This window comes from Dermacentor variabilis, chromosome 6, assembly GCF_050947875.1.
Source record: "Dermacentor variabilis isolate Ectoservices chromosome 6, ASM5094787v1, whole genome shotgun sequence".
Classification (NCBI taxonomy): domain Eukaryota; kingdom Metazoa; phylum Arthropoda; class Arachnida; order Ixodida; family Ixodidae; genus Dermacentor; species Dermacentor variabilis.
Window position 1 is genome coordinate 178,528,235 of NC_134573.1, and position 13,878 is coordinate 178,542,112.

The window sequence follows — 13,878 nt, forward strand, 5'->3', positions numbered from 1 at the left end:
GAAGCACGAAGTTTACAAATCCATAGCTCTGCGTCAAGAACAGATGTCGCGGTTCTGTAAACAGCATCGATTAGACCATTCGAAGCGGACAAATTCGATATATCGTTTTACATCTTATGTGAATTTGTTACGTTGTTTACAAGGGTTCTGCAAAAGGTGTATTTCCATATTGCTAAATTTTTTTAGATTCATATGTAACATATCACCTTTGCCCGCTTTAAATGACTAGATGCAATTCACAGAATTGCGATATCATTTTTCGTTGCCGAAAGACAGAGTTGTAAACTTGATAGTCTCGTTTTCTAAAAGTTTTCGATTTTGATAATTTTTAATGAAAATTGACAATATAAAGCGAAAATTCGAAACCAACAGTCACTAGAGTTTAAGTTTTTCTTTTAAATGCAACAAACCTCGTCACATTTGGTGCAGTTGTTGCTGAGAAAAACGAATTCTCCTTTTACATGTATTTAGATAGGAGCACCCGAGCTAAAGCTTCCTCTTAAGTCTGCAATGAAGCCCCGCGCCCTCATAGCCGCCAGCCACTGTTCCTCCGCGAGGCTGCAAATAATTCGTGCTTCAAACCTCTTCTGTTACCCAAATAAGGCGGTAGCTACAAAAATAAAATTATTAGCGTGTAATTTTATACCTTTCTCCTCGCCTATTATAGTTGAATGGCGAATGCCTAATTCATTATTGAACTGAAATAACATGCTTGCTTCGCTACAACTATTTGTTGTGAAGTTTCACTTCAGTTGGCAGTGAAGTTTCATGAGTAAAACGGGTTCAGCAGTGACATGAACTGCACAGCAGACTTTTGAATAGTGAAATGCTCAGAGTCGATACATTTTGTCCATGTCTGTTGCACACCTCATTGTTTCCGCCGATGAAAAGACTTTTGAAGAACAGCAGACGCTCCGGAGGTGTCAAGTACTACGTCATGTTGAAAAGGCCGCATGACGACGATTTTTTTTTTTTGCTTCTGTCATTGGCTGGCGGAGTAACACAACTCCGCGCGGTCCGTGTGCCTTTGTTTCCAACTACTGTTCTTAAAGTTCTATTCTACTAAAGTAATCTTCATTTTGCAGCTTCTCTTCTTTACTTGTTCTTGGCAGTGTTGTTCCTGCGCTTCTTTCCTGCGCAAGTCCATTTGGCGTGGTTCTTTGTTTGCCAAGTAAAGGAGAGGCGTATCGCACAGGCGTACCTGTAAAATACACCTTATTTCATTTCTTTTTTGTGGGTTTACGCGTTCTTATGGCGAATGGTGGGCGTTATTCACATTTGTACTAGTAAAGGTACCCCCCCCCTCATTTGCATAGAAAAGTTACCTTGGGTTACCCCTGAAAAAAAATCCTGGGTACGTGCCTGCCTTGAATATATGACTGACTAGGCACTACGGAGGAGGTTTCTTAGCGCGTGTTGTGTGCGTTTGTCCCTAGGGAGTGGGGTCGAGTTTGCGCTCGGACGCCGGCTGCCGGCGCGGTGAAATAGGTGAATCAGCGGGCACTGGCCGCCCCATTTGGCGACCGCTGTGTCGTACACACTGTCCGCACCTGCAGCGCGCTCTTAAGTCAGTCGTACCTGACCATAGCTATCTCGCGTCTTACGGACGTACCTTGGAAATAAGATCACAGACGTTTCCGTGGGAGCAGTAGGGACCATAGTAGACGCCGGACCACATATATTGGAAATCTAGAAGTCAGGGTGCCTTGGCAACCGCGTGTGAACGCAAGTGGCTGAAAGGCCGCCGGTGACGCTCGGCGCCCCTGCAACCACTATGAGAATACGTCACGCTACCCTAACGTTTCTTACGCTAACCTAACCAAACCAAACCTCACGTTAACCTAAGCAAACGTGGCCGAGACGGGGTATATTTATGCCCCGCCTGTACCCCGCAACAGTACCATCAGGCAGGCACGTAGTGAAGCCATTTGGCGACGCTACGGTTCGCAAGCTGGAGTGTACGTGGTCTACACAGACGCAGCGAGGCACCCTCGTGCCGACCTCATGACTGCGGTGGTAGCGGATCACAACGGAGGATTGATAGGGCATACATCAATCACCTCTATAGCGGCTCCACAGCCACCGTAGTCCTCCATAAAGAAAGCAACAAAATCCCAATAAAGAAAGGCGTCAGGCAGGGAGATACGATCTCTCGAATGCTATTCACTGCGTGTTTACAGGAGGTATTCAGAGACCTGGATAGGGAAGAATTGGGGATAAATGTTAATGGAGAATACCTTAGTAACTTGCGATTCGCTGATGATATTGCCTTGCTTAGGAACTCAGGGGACCAACTGCAATGCATGCTCACTGACCTGGAGAGGCAAATCCGAAGGGTGGGTCTAAAAATTAATCTACAGAAAACTAAACTAATGTCCAACAGTCTCGGAAGAGAACAGCAGTTTACGATAGGTAGTGAGGCATTCGAAGTGGTAAGGGAATACATCTACTTAGGACAGGTAGTGACTGCGGAACCGGATCATGAGACTGAAATAATCAGAAGAATAAGAATTGGCTGGGGTGCGTTTGGCAGGCATTCTCAGATCATGAACAGCAGGTTGCCATTATCCCTCACGAGAAAAGTTTATAACAGCTGTGTCTTACCAGTACTCACGTACGGGGCGGAAACCTGGAGGCTTACGAAAAGGGTTCTACTTAAATTGAGGACGACGCAACGAGCTATGGAAAGAAGAATGATAGGTGTAACGTTAAGGGATAAGAAAAGAGCAGATTGGGTAAGGGAACAAACGCGAGTTAATGATATCTTAGTTGAAATCAAGAAAAAGAAATGGGCATGGGCAGGACACGCAATGAGGAGGGAAGATAACCGATGGTCATTGAGAGTTACGGAATGGATTCCAAGGGAAGGGAAGCGTAGCAGAGGGCGGCAGAAAGTGAGGTGGGCGGATGAGATTAAGAAGTTTGCAGGGACAACATGGCCACAATTAGTACATGACCGGGGTAGTTGGAGAAGTATGGGAGAGGCCTTTGCCCTGCAGTGGGCTTAACCAGGCTGATGATGATGATGATGATGATGATGATGACATCAATCACGGCTGGCCGAGTGGTGGAAGCGGAGGAAACCGCAATTGCCATGGCCATGCATGCGGAAGCGAATACCGTGATCAGCGATAGCAAGCAGGCCATCGGCAATTTCGTCCGCCGTAGAATTTCCAAACAGGCGTACCATGTCCTCACGCGGCGCACCCTAAGCGGCTTGAAAACCCTCGGGTGGAGCCCCGCTCACGCGGCTGGGCCCGGCAACGCGTCGGCTCACAGTTTGGCTCAAGATCTCGCGCGCCGAGCCTCGTCCGTGGATGCGGACGGCGTGAACGAGGAGGAGAGACACGACGAATCCTGCGAGACTTATCACGAAATAGCCCATAGGCATCGCTTGATCCGTCGCGCGCTCCCACCACCGGCCAAGCAACTCAATAAAACACAAGCGGTCGCGTTTAGGCGACTCCAGACAAACACATACCCACACCCAAACTACATTAACAAAATCACAGAAGGCAAGGAAAGCGACCTATGTAGGCTCTGTTCACAAACAGGGACACTCACACACATAATGTGGGAATGCACATCGCTCCCGTTTTCTCATACCCCCGTCAGCAGCGTGACTGGTCAGCCCAGCTGCCTCAGTTCCGGGGACGTCGACCGACAGCTTGAACTGGTGGACTGGGCGGAGAAGGCCAAGCAGGCCCAGGGCCTTACCCCAGCCGGATCCCTCAGCAACCTCCCCTTTCCCCTTCCCCCTTTCAATAAGGTTTACCACCACCACCACCACGAAAAGACAATAATCCTCACGGCGTGACCGCTGTGGGAATACGCCGCGCCGTCCTAACGCCTTCTACGCTAACATAATCTAACCTAAGGTACCCTGAACCTAAGCTAAACTAAGCTAACGTGGGCGAGACGCAAAGCAAATGCTCCCTCACGGCGCGATATCACGCAGTGGCGTTCAACCGCGGTTGTAAGGCGCTGTGCGTTTATTTCACTGAAAGAAGACCACTCAAAAATGCTCTTGAGTAGTCGCAGACAGCAGCATACGAAAAGCTTGACAAGAGCGAAGAAGATACTGCACCAGGAGAGCAGGCCGGGCCTCTACTACGGCCCCTACTGCTCCCCCAGAAAAATCAAAGAGAGAGAGAAAGAAACGTTTATTATACGAAACAGTGTCCCGAGCGAGGACGCGTATCACCCTAAGGTGGGAAGGCTCCTTAGTCCAGGAACCCTCTGGCTTCGACTGCCCTCTTGGTCCTGGCGACGAGTTGTCGTTGGCCTTCCAGGTCACCGAGGGTTAGCTTGGCCTCCCACGTTTCGAATAGGTCGTTTGCTTCTATTGCTCGTTTTGCGTGCGTCTCTGGTTGCATTTCGCTGCCTTCCTGCCACGGGCATTCCCGGAGCAAGTGTGCCAGAGTGTCGGGTACGTTGCAGACTGGGCAGAAGTAGCCGTAGAGCGTCGGGTAGAGGCGATGTATTATCGTTCCGTGCGTGTACGTATTACTTTGCAGGCGTCGGAGGATCAGGCTTCTCTGTCGAGTTTAGGGTGCGGTGGAGGGTACACTCGACGCTCGAGCCTGTAATGTTGCAATATAGCCGAATAGTTGGTGGGTACGGCCTCCGCCTCTTCTGTCGCGGGTCCGAGAGCGCGTGGGGAGAGGGGAGCCCGGCTGACGTGCTCGCGGCCAGCGGCGTGGGCCGCTTCGTTCCCCTCTAGTCTCTCGTGTCTGGGTACCCACGTTACGGAGGTCTACGGGAGCGGAGTGCTTCGTCTTTTTAGTATCTTGAGTGCATCGGCCGAGATGCGGCCCCTCAAGAAGTTTCTGCAGGTGGCCTGAGAGTCGGTCAATATAACCGCTGCGTCTGTGCATGTGGTGGTGGCGAGAGCGATTGCCGCTTCTTCAGCCGTTTCCGGGTTGCGTGCCTTGATGGTAGCCGATGATGCTAGCTCGGAGCCTTGGGAGTCTACGACGCTGAGAGCGTACACGTTTCGATGCGGATACTTGGCCGCGTCGGTGTAGCGGGCATTCGGGTCATGCTTGAAACTTTGTTTGATGGCGTTGGCTCTAGCCTGTCTTCTACTCTTGTGATATATGGGATGCATCTTGCGCGGGACACGTACGATGCGAATGTACTCGCGAACGTCCGGTGGTATTCGCTCTTTCTTGTCCGTGTCTGCGACATACGTCTCGCTGTAGTTTAGGTGTCGCAGTACTGATCTCCCTGTGGGCGTGAGCTTGAGTCGTTCTAGCTGGCTGTTCTTGTGCGCTTCGGCGAGCTCTTGCCACGTGTTGTGGACGCCCATCTTAAGGAGACGTGAAGTAGAGGCCATGGCGGGGAGTCCCAGGGCGACTTTGATTGCCTTCCTTATCATGATGTTGAGCTTTTCTATTTCACCGTTCTTTAAAGCCAGGTACGGCGTGCCGTATGAGATGCGGCTGGTGAGCAGTGCTTGTATTATTCTTAGAGTGTCTTGCTCCTTGAGCCCGCTTCTTTGGCTGGAGATCCTCTTGACAAGGTGCGAAAAGGTGCGTTCTAGTCTCGGTAGGCTTGCAGCTCCCGATCCGTCTTTGTGGATGTGGAGTCCAAGTATTCGCATGGTGTCTACTTTCTGGATTGTTGTCCCGTTGAGTGTGATGCTGGGGTCGGGCTCTTCGTAGTTGGGTGGTCGGCCTCTCGTTCTTGCTTTCAGGACGAGGTGCTCAGACTTCTCTGGGGCGCAGCGGAGACCGCAGTTTCGGAGATAGGTTTCGATGGTGTCGACGGCTTCTTGTAAGCTACTTTCTTGCCTTCCAACGTTCGTAGCTCTGGTCCAGAGCGTGACGTCATCAGCATACATCGCGTGACGAAGATCTGGTATGGTCTCGAGGAGTGGGGGCAGCGTGATCATAGCTACGTTAAAGAGTAGCGGTGAAATGACCGACCCTTGCGGGGTGCTTCTGTTTGGAAGTAGGAAGCTTTCACTGCGGATGTTGCAGATTCCGACTGTTGCCGTGTGGTCCATCAGAAAGTTTCTGACGTATGCGTAGGTCCTAGTGCCGCAGCCGGTGTCTTCGAAATTGTTGAGGATCGCGTCTTGGCTAACGTTATCAAAGGCTCCCTTGACGTCTACTGCCACTATGGAGTATTTGCTTCGATTGTTTAGGTGATCTAGAAGGCCTTCTTTTAGTTGTAAGAGCACGTCCTGCGTTGAGAGGTGCTGCCTGAAGCCGAACATGGTGTCTGGTAGGTGGCCGTTGTCTTCCAGGTACTGGGTAATGCGGTCGTGAACCACATGTTCGAAAAGCATTCCCGCGCACGAGGTGAGGAAAATTGGGCGTAGTTTCTCCAAGCTGAGAGGTTTGTTGGGCTTGGGGATCATGGTGATGTCCGAGTGTTTCCACACAGCAGGCAGTTCTCCTTTCTCCCAACACTCATTGTAGTAACGGAGGAGAGCCTCGGTGGCCTGCGGCGGTAGGTTGCGTGGGTGTTTGTTAACGATCCGGTCTTTACCAGGGCTAGTATTTCTAGTCAGCTTGGATAGGGCTACGCTGATTTCGGCCTGCGTGAAGGGTCGGTCGAGTTCTGGATTCGGTTGGCTCTAGCCTGTCTTCTACTCTTGTGATATATGGGATGCATCTTGCGCGGGACACGTACGATGCGAATGTACTCGCGAACGTCCGGTGGTATTCGCTCTTTCTTGTCCGTGTCTGCGACATACGTCTCGCTGTAGTTTAGGTGTCGCAGTACTGATCTCCCTGTGGGCGTGAGCTTGAGTCGTTCTAGCTGGCTGTTCTTGTGCGCTTCGGCGAGCTCTTGCCACGTGTTGTGGACGCCCATCTTAAGGAGACGTGAAGTAGAGGCCATGGCGGGGAGTCCCAGGGCGACTTTGATTGCCTTCCTTATCATGATGTTGAGCTTTTCTATTTCACCGTTCTTTAAAGCCAGGTACGGCGTGCCGTATGAGATGCGGCTGGTGAGCAGTGCTTGTATTATTCTTAGAGTGTCTTGCTCCTTGAGCCCGCTTCTTTGGCTGGAGATCCTCTTGACAAGGTGCGAAAAGGTGCGTTCTAGTCTCGGTAGGCTTGCAGCTCCCGATCCGTCTTTGTGGATGTGGAGTCCAAGTATTCGCATGGTGTCTACTTTCTGGATTGTTGTCCCGTTGAGTGTGATGCTGGGGTCGGGCTCTTCGTAGTTGGGTGGTCGGCCTCTCGTTCTTGCTTTCAGGACGAGGTGCTCAGACTTCTCTGGGGCGCAGCGGAGACCGCAGTTTCGGAGATAGGTTTCGATGGTGTCGACGGCTTCTTGTAAGCTACTTTCTTGCCTTCCAACGTTCGTAGCTCTGGTCCAGAGCGTGACGTCATCAGCATACATCGCGTGACGAAGATCTGGTATGGTCTCGAGGAGTGGGGGCAGCGTGATCATAGCTACGTTAAAGAGTAGCGGTGAAATGACCGACCCTTGCGGGGTGCTTCTGTTTGGAAGTAGGAAGCTTTCACTGCGGATGTTGCAGATTCCGACTGTTGCCGTGTGGTCCATCAGAAAGTTTCTGACGTATGCGTAGGTCCTAGTGCCGCAGCCGGTGTCTTCGAAATTGTTGAGGATCGCGTCTTGGCTAACGTTATCAAAGGCTCCCTTGACGTCTACTGCCACTATGGAGTATTTGCTTCGATTGTTTAGGTGATCTAGAAGGCCTTCTTTTAGTTGTAAGAGCACGTCCTGCGTTGAGAGGTGCTGCCTGAAGCCGAACATGGTGTCTGGTAGGTGGCCGTTGTCTTCCAGGTACTGGGTAATGCGGTCGTGAACCACATGTTCGAAAAGCATTCCCGCGCACGAGGTGAGGAAAATTGGGCGTAGTTTCTCCAAGCTGAGAGGTTTGTTGGGCTTGGGGATCATGGTGATGTCCGAGTGTTTCCACACAGCAGGCAGTTCTCCTTTCTCCCAACACTCATTGTAGTAACGGAGGAGAGCCTCGGTGGCCTGCGGCGGTAGGTTGCGTGGGTGTTTGTTAACGATCCGGTCTTTACCAGGGCTAGTATTTCTAGTCAGCTTGGATAGGGCTACGCTGATTTCGGCCTGCGTGAAGGGTCGGTCGAGTTCTGGATTCGGTTTTCCAGAGTATTCTTTGCTGCGTGTTGACACACGGTAGAGGGTGCGTCTCCGCATAGTTTCTGTTGTAGTTCTCGCAGGAGGTGTTCTTCTGATCCGGCGTGGTTGTGGATAAGACTGTGAAGATGTTGCTTCTGTTTCGTTTTGGTGGGTTCAGTGGCCAGGAGTGCGCGTAGGAGGTGCCAGGTCCTCTTCGTGCTCAGAGTGCCCTGTAGCTTGTCACAGAAAGCGTGCCAGTTCTGCCTGGCGAGGTGGTCCGCATAGTCTTGAGCCTGCTTGGTAAGGAGAGCGATACGTGTTTTTAGCTTTGTGTTAAGCTTTTGTCTTTTCCATCTCTTCAGGAAGCCACGTCTTGCCTCCCAGAGATGGAGGAGGTGCGCGTCCACCGCGTGTGTATCGGCATCGAGTTGTATGATCTTGGTGCAACGTTCTACTGTGTCTAATACATTTTGAGACGATGAGCAAAACGTGAACAAGTTGAATGGAGGAGCCAACGTTTCGACAAGTGGACTTGTCTTCTTCAAGGCGACATATGCTTTCCTCGCCACAGTATATATAGGTGGGGTTCTTCTAAAGAGGAGGGGTGTGAGGCGGAACGACGCGGAAACGAGGGAAAAAGTGTTAGCGTGTCGAATTGAGTGTAAAGGAACGCCGGTGCACAAAGTCAAAGCCAGCCCCCCCCCCCCCCCCTCCGGTCTGTCAACACACGCGCGTTAGCCGGCGTGTCAAGGGCGTCTGACACGCCGGCTGACAAAAAAAAAATCAAAGGAAAGGGGAAAAGAAAAGGGGGGGGGGATACGCCAAGAAATCAAACTAAGTGTTGTTGCCTACAGCTTGAAGTTTAGCATAGCGAATAGATTCTAAAGCTCCCTTTGAAACGTTTATGCCTATTGGTTGCAATGTCTTGAACTTATGGATAAGGTATGATTCTCTGTATTTTCTTTCTCGTTCAGAACGGAAATTTGACTGTAAGATGTAGAGCTTAAGTTCATCAAAGTAATGACCTGGTTGGTTGAAATGCTCGGCGACGGCTTTGGGAAGCTTTTTAGCTGTGTCCGCGCGATGTCCGTTTAATCTGACGTTCATTGATTGTCCTGTTTCACCGATATATTGTTTCTTACAGAAGGAACATTCAAGCATATAAATCACATCCGAACTTGTGCAAGTGAAGCTAGATTTGACTTCATGTGTATAACTATTTGCGGTGCTTTTAATTTTAATGTCACTTTGAAGGTGCCTGCAGGTTTTGCACCTAGGGCGACAACATGCTTTTATTACGGGGGAATGCTGCTGGCTGACTTTTGCGTGCACTAACATGTCTTTAAAGTTCTTGTTTCGGCGATAGGTAACCCTGGGTACATCCGGGAACGCTTTTCGCAGACGCTCGTTACTTGATAATATCGGGTGGTATTTTCTTAGGATGTTGTTTATGTTTGGGAGTGCATTAGAATGCACTCCCAAATTAGAAGAGGGTCGTAGAGATGGAAGCGAAGTAGTGGCCGATCAAGAAGCCCGAGGTGGTGGGATGGCCGTTAGGCCATCCGTCTTTGTAGAAATGTCCTATAGTCTCGCCGAGAGCCCCGATGAGTCGAGGTACTCGATGACACTTAGGAAGGCTGGTAGCTGATTACGACAGGGGAAGAGGATATCTTCCTGTCGTGAACATGGGTGCCCCAGGCGGTGGAACTCTTGCAGAAGTCGACCGCGGTGCTGCAGGTGAGCAGGGCAGGCCAGCAGGAGGTGTTCCAGAGTTTCTGGTTCACCACAGGAGGCACAGGCTGGCGAGGTGGCTTTCCCAAGGCGGTGCCGGCGGGCTGCCGTCCAGTAGCAGCCAACCCGCAGTCGGAGCAGCAACGAGGCATCTGTTGTAGCTTCGACGGGGCGGCCGGACGAAAGGGTTACGGCATGAGGCCTAAACGGCCGGGGCGCGCAGCGCCGCAAGAAAAGAGCCGGACTGCTCCAGTCGGGGACCAGACAAAGAATGCTCTTTTATTTCTCCGAGGGGAAGCAAGAGGCAACTTACAGCGTTTGGCGCTGAGTGGTGCCCTGATGTAAAGACCCAAAACCGAAACCAGAAGTTAACTTAGGATACCACATCACCTCTCCCTTGAAAGGAAAAATGCTCTACTCGCTCTCCTCGCAACAAAAGTAAGTCGATCACGAGTCAAAGAACACATGTTAGCACTGTAACATACATGATTAGTGATGACATCTTTACAGAATAGAAAATTATATCTTTGGCTTCCCCATTTAAAAGAACGCACAACGTGAAAACTGAATATGAGTTATTGCACTCCAGTTCTGCAGTTCCAGTACCCGTCTTGGGAAGACGATGAGATGCAGCCTTGCACACACAGATCACACATGAAAAAAAATTCACTAAGTACAAAAGTAGAAAGTACAAACATCTGTGTGCCTCCTGGGACAGCACTGATGGGTGGCTCATTTTTTTTTTATTGCGATGAAGGCTTGCCCTTAAGGCATAATTCGTGGAGCGTATATCTGTATTATGTGTGCTGTGAGGCCGATTCGCCCTGAGCCCGACTCGAGACAGTCTCTGTGGCTGTCGTGGATTTGGCATTGTGCGTAAAAGCACTTTACACTCCATAGTCCCCCCCGTAAGAATGGTAACGACTTTTAATGTTAAAACTTTTTTGGCATGAAAGACAAATTAGTATGGCGGTCAGCACCGTAGTAATGATGTGCGTCCTGCACGATTACGCTACAAGAAACGTAATGTATCCCCTATACCAGTAGTAAGTGGAAGAAAAGGTGGGAGACAATCATCAAGGGAAGGATAGTCACTGGAGTGATTCTTTTCAGTGAATTTTCCAAGAAAATCCTATAGTGCAGGGCATTTCACAAGTTTGGATGCATTCCATCGTTTGCCATTTTCAAGCGTGAAAGTATTACGACCTACCCTACGGCTAATCTTAAATGGACCCGAGTATTTAGGATCGGACTTTCCCGAGTTGCGTACTCGAACAAGATCTCCTGGACGAAATTGAGATATTGGGGCACGACGGTCCACGTACGTCTGAACACTTTTGGCGTAAGAGCCGAATTCGCATGCAGTCTCCTCCTTAATGGTCTGGAAGCTATACTCGGTATCCTGATCCCAGACAAACGGTTGTTTTTGCTTTAGCAGTTTCTTAAGCGGCTCTACCAATTCACCGTACTGCGGGATCAGTTTAGCGTACACTATAGTATCGCGTGACACCGAGAAATGAATGCAGCGACTTCTTGTCAGTTGGCTGCGGTGCCTTAACAACTGACTGAACTTTGTTTTCCCGCGGCGAAATACCGTTTGCAGTGCAGACTTGCTCACGGAGAACCCGAGGTTGAGGACGCAGTTTCGCGGAGACTGGTTGCACTGACGCTCGAAGATGAACGTCGCGGATGAAGTCATTTGCAAGTTCTGATTGTCCTGAGTACGACTGGGCGAACTTCGAGGGAGCGTTGTGCGGGAGAGACGGAAACTGAACGCTTGCGTCAGCTGGAACTCCCGACACCTGCTGGCATGTAGCGAAATCAAGCTGCGTACGAGCAGGGTACTGTCGATGCTTTCGGTTCCTCGAACGGCAAACCGAAGCGAAATGTCCTACATTTCCGCACGCACAGCAGGAAACGTTCTTGGCTGGACAGCCTGGATCGGATGCGATGTGGTGAGGTGAACCACATCGGTAGCAATAGCCCGCGATGTGTCGACTGGCTTCGCGGAGTTCGGGCCACGCGCCATGTTGGCCGGCCTCCCCAGGTCGCGACTTTCCGCCATGCCGCCGCGAGCGCCATTTTGAAGCCGCCGGGTCGAGGGAGAAGGGTGGCGGGAACCGTCATCTTGCGCGCCCGGGCGAGGAAGGTGATGGCTGTCGACGCCATCTTGGCGTTGCGTCGAGACGCACTGAACGGACGAGCTGTCGAAGACTTGAAGGTCTTTGTGAACTTGCTGTACGGCTCGTCCGATTTCCTGGGCCTTCTATAGCGTGAGGGACGTACGCTCCTTCGTACAGTAACCTTTCTCTAATTCTTGTTGATGCGACGCCTTCGAGAATTTGGTCGCGAAGGGACTCGTCGTGCTCAGCGCCGAACGCACAAGCAGACGCTAGCCTTTGTAGTGCGGTGACGAAGTCCTGGAAGGTTTCTCCGGGTAGTTGCTTCCTTTCCCGGAAGATAATACGGTGCACCAGGGGGTTGGTGCTTTCTTCGTAGTGCTGGTCGAAGATGCGGAGAAAGTCTTCGAACGTAGTAGCCGTCTGGTCCGTTTGCGACGCGAGGTCGTAGTAGAGACGCTGCCCCTCGAAGCCTAAGTTGCTCAGTAAAATGGCTTTCTTCCTCTCGTCTTGTAGTGCCTCGCCTCCGGTTGCCTCGAGAAACGTGCGAAAGTACCGTTTCCACGTGAGCCACGGTACCGCAGGAGTGCCGGGTAGCGCCAGGAAAGGCGGCATGTGGGGTACGAACGCCATGCCGGGCACCGAAAACAAAGGCGGAGGAGTTGCAGTTGACGGAGAAGACGTAGCTGCGGCGTCTTGCACGACGGAAGCAGGAGGAGGAGCAGAAGTACGGCAAGGGCACGTAGGAAGCAGAGCAATGGTTTACCTCGTCAGCAGTTTGTTGTAGCTTCGACGGGGCGGCCGGACGAAAGGGTTACGGCATGAGGCCTAAACGGCCGGGGCGCGCAGCGCCGCAAGAAAAGAGCCGGACTGCTCCGGTCGGGGACCAGACAAAGAATGCTCTTTTATTTCTCCGAGGGGAAGCAAGAGGCAACTTACAGCGTTTGGCGCTGAGTGGTGCCCTGATGTAAAGACCCAAAACCGACACCAGAAGTTAACACAGGATACCAGAGCATCCCTTCGTAGGAGGCAGTGCTGTGGAGGAGGCCGTGGAGGCCGGCCCAGGGATACCCGTTTGTCCGGGTGGCATGCGATGATGTGCCGGCGCAGCCTGTGCCTCGAGAAGTCTGCGGCCGTTACAGCAGGGCTGAGGGGAACGCTTGAGTGGTGGGCACTTTTTGCCAGAGTGTCCGCCTCTTCATTGCCCGGGATCCCCACGTGTGCCGGTAGCCAACGCAAAGATACTGAACATCCTGCGTCCTGAAGGGCCGTCAGTCTTGAGGAGAGTAGCGCTACCCCAAGGCTAGCCCTGTCAGGGTTCTGCAGGCAGAACATCGCCGCCTTGGAGTCGCAGAAGATGGCTGCCGGGGTCGCTGGTAGCTCCTCTGCAAGTAGGTCCACAGCAAGGTGGAGTCCTGCTAACTCTGCTGCGGTAGAACTTGCGTGCCCCGGGAGACGGCACAGCTTGCTCTTTCGTAGGGCCGGTGCAACGCAGGCTGCTGCGGATGAGCCATTCTCCAGTATCACGGATCCATCGACGAAGATGTGAAGGTGGTCCCCAAGTCTCTCTTGAAGGAGAGAGGCTGCCGTCTGCTGTAGGGCACATGTTGGGGAACGGTTCTTCGAGACACCTGGCAGCTCCGTCGAGATAGGGATTGGTGGTCGATGTGGGGCGAGGCTGTACAGCGTTTGCAGGAGTGTCCCCTATGGCCTCCTTATAGAGGCCACACAGCCGTCCCATGTGTGATGCTGGCCGGGAGCATAGGCGGGTCAGGAGTGCTTGACCATCTGCGGCATGGTGTAGGCGATCAATGTGTTGCTGCCATCTCTTGTTCAGTTCGCTGGTTACTCGCACTGCGTGAGGAAACGTCAAGCCGCCGCTAGGCACCACCTTACGTACATTCCTTTTAGGGAAGGAATTAAGAGTACAACTGTCGAGGTACACAAAGGATTA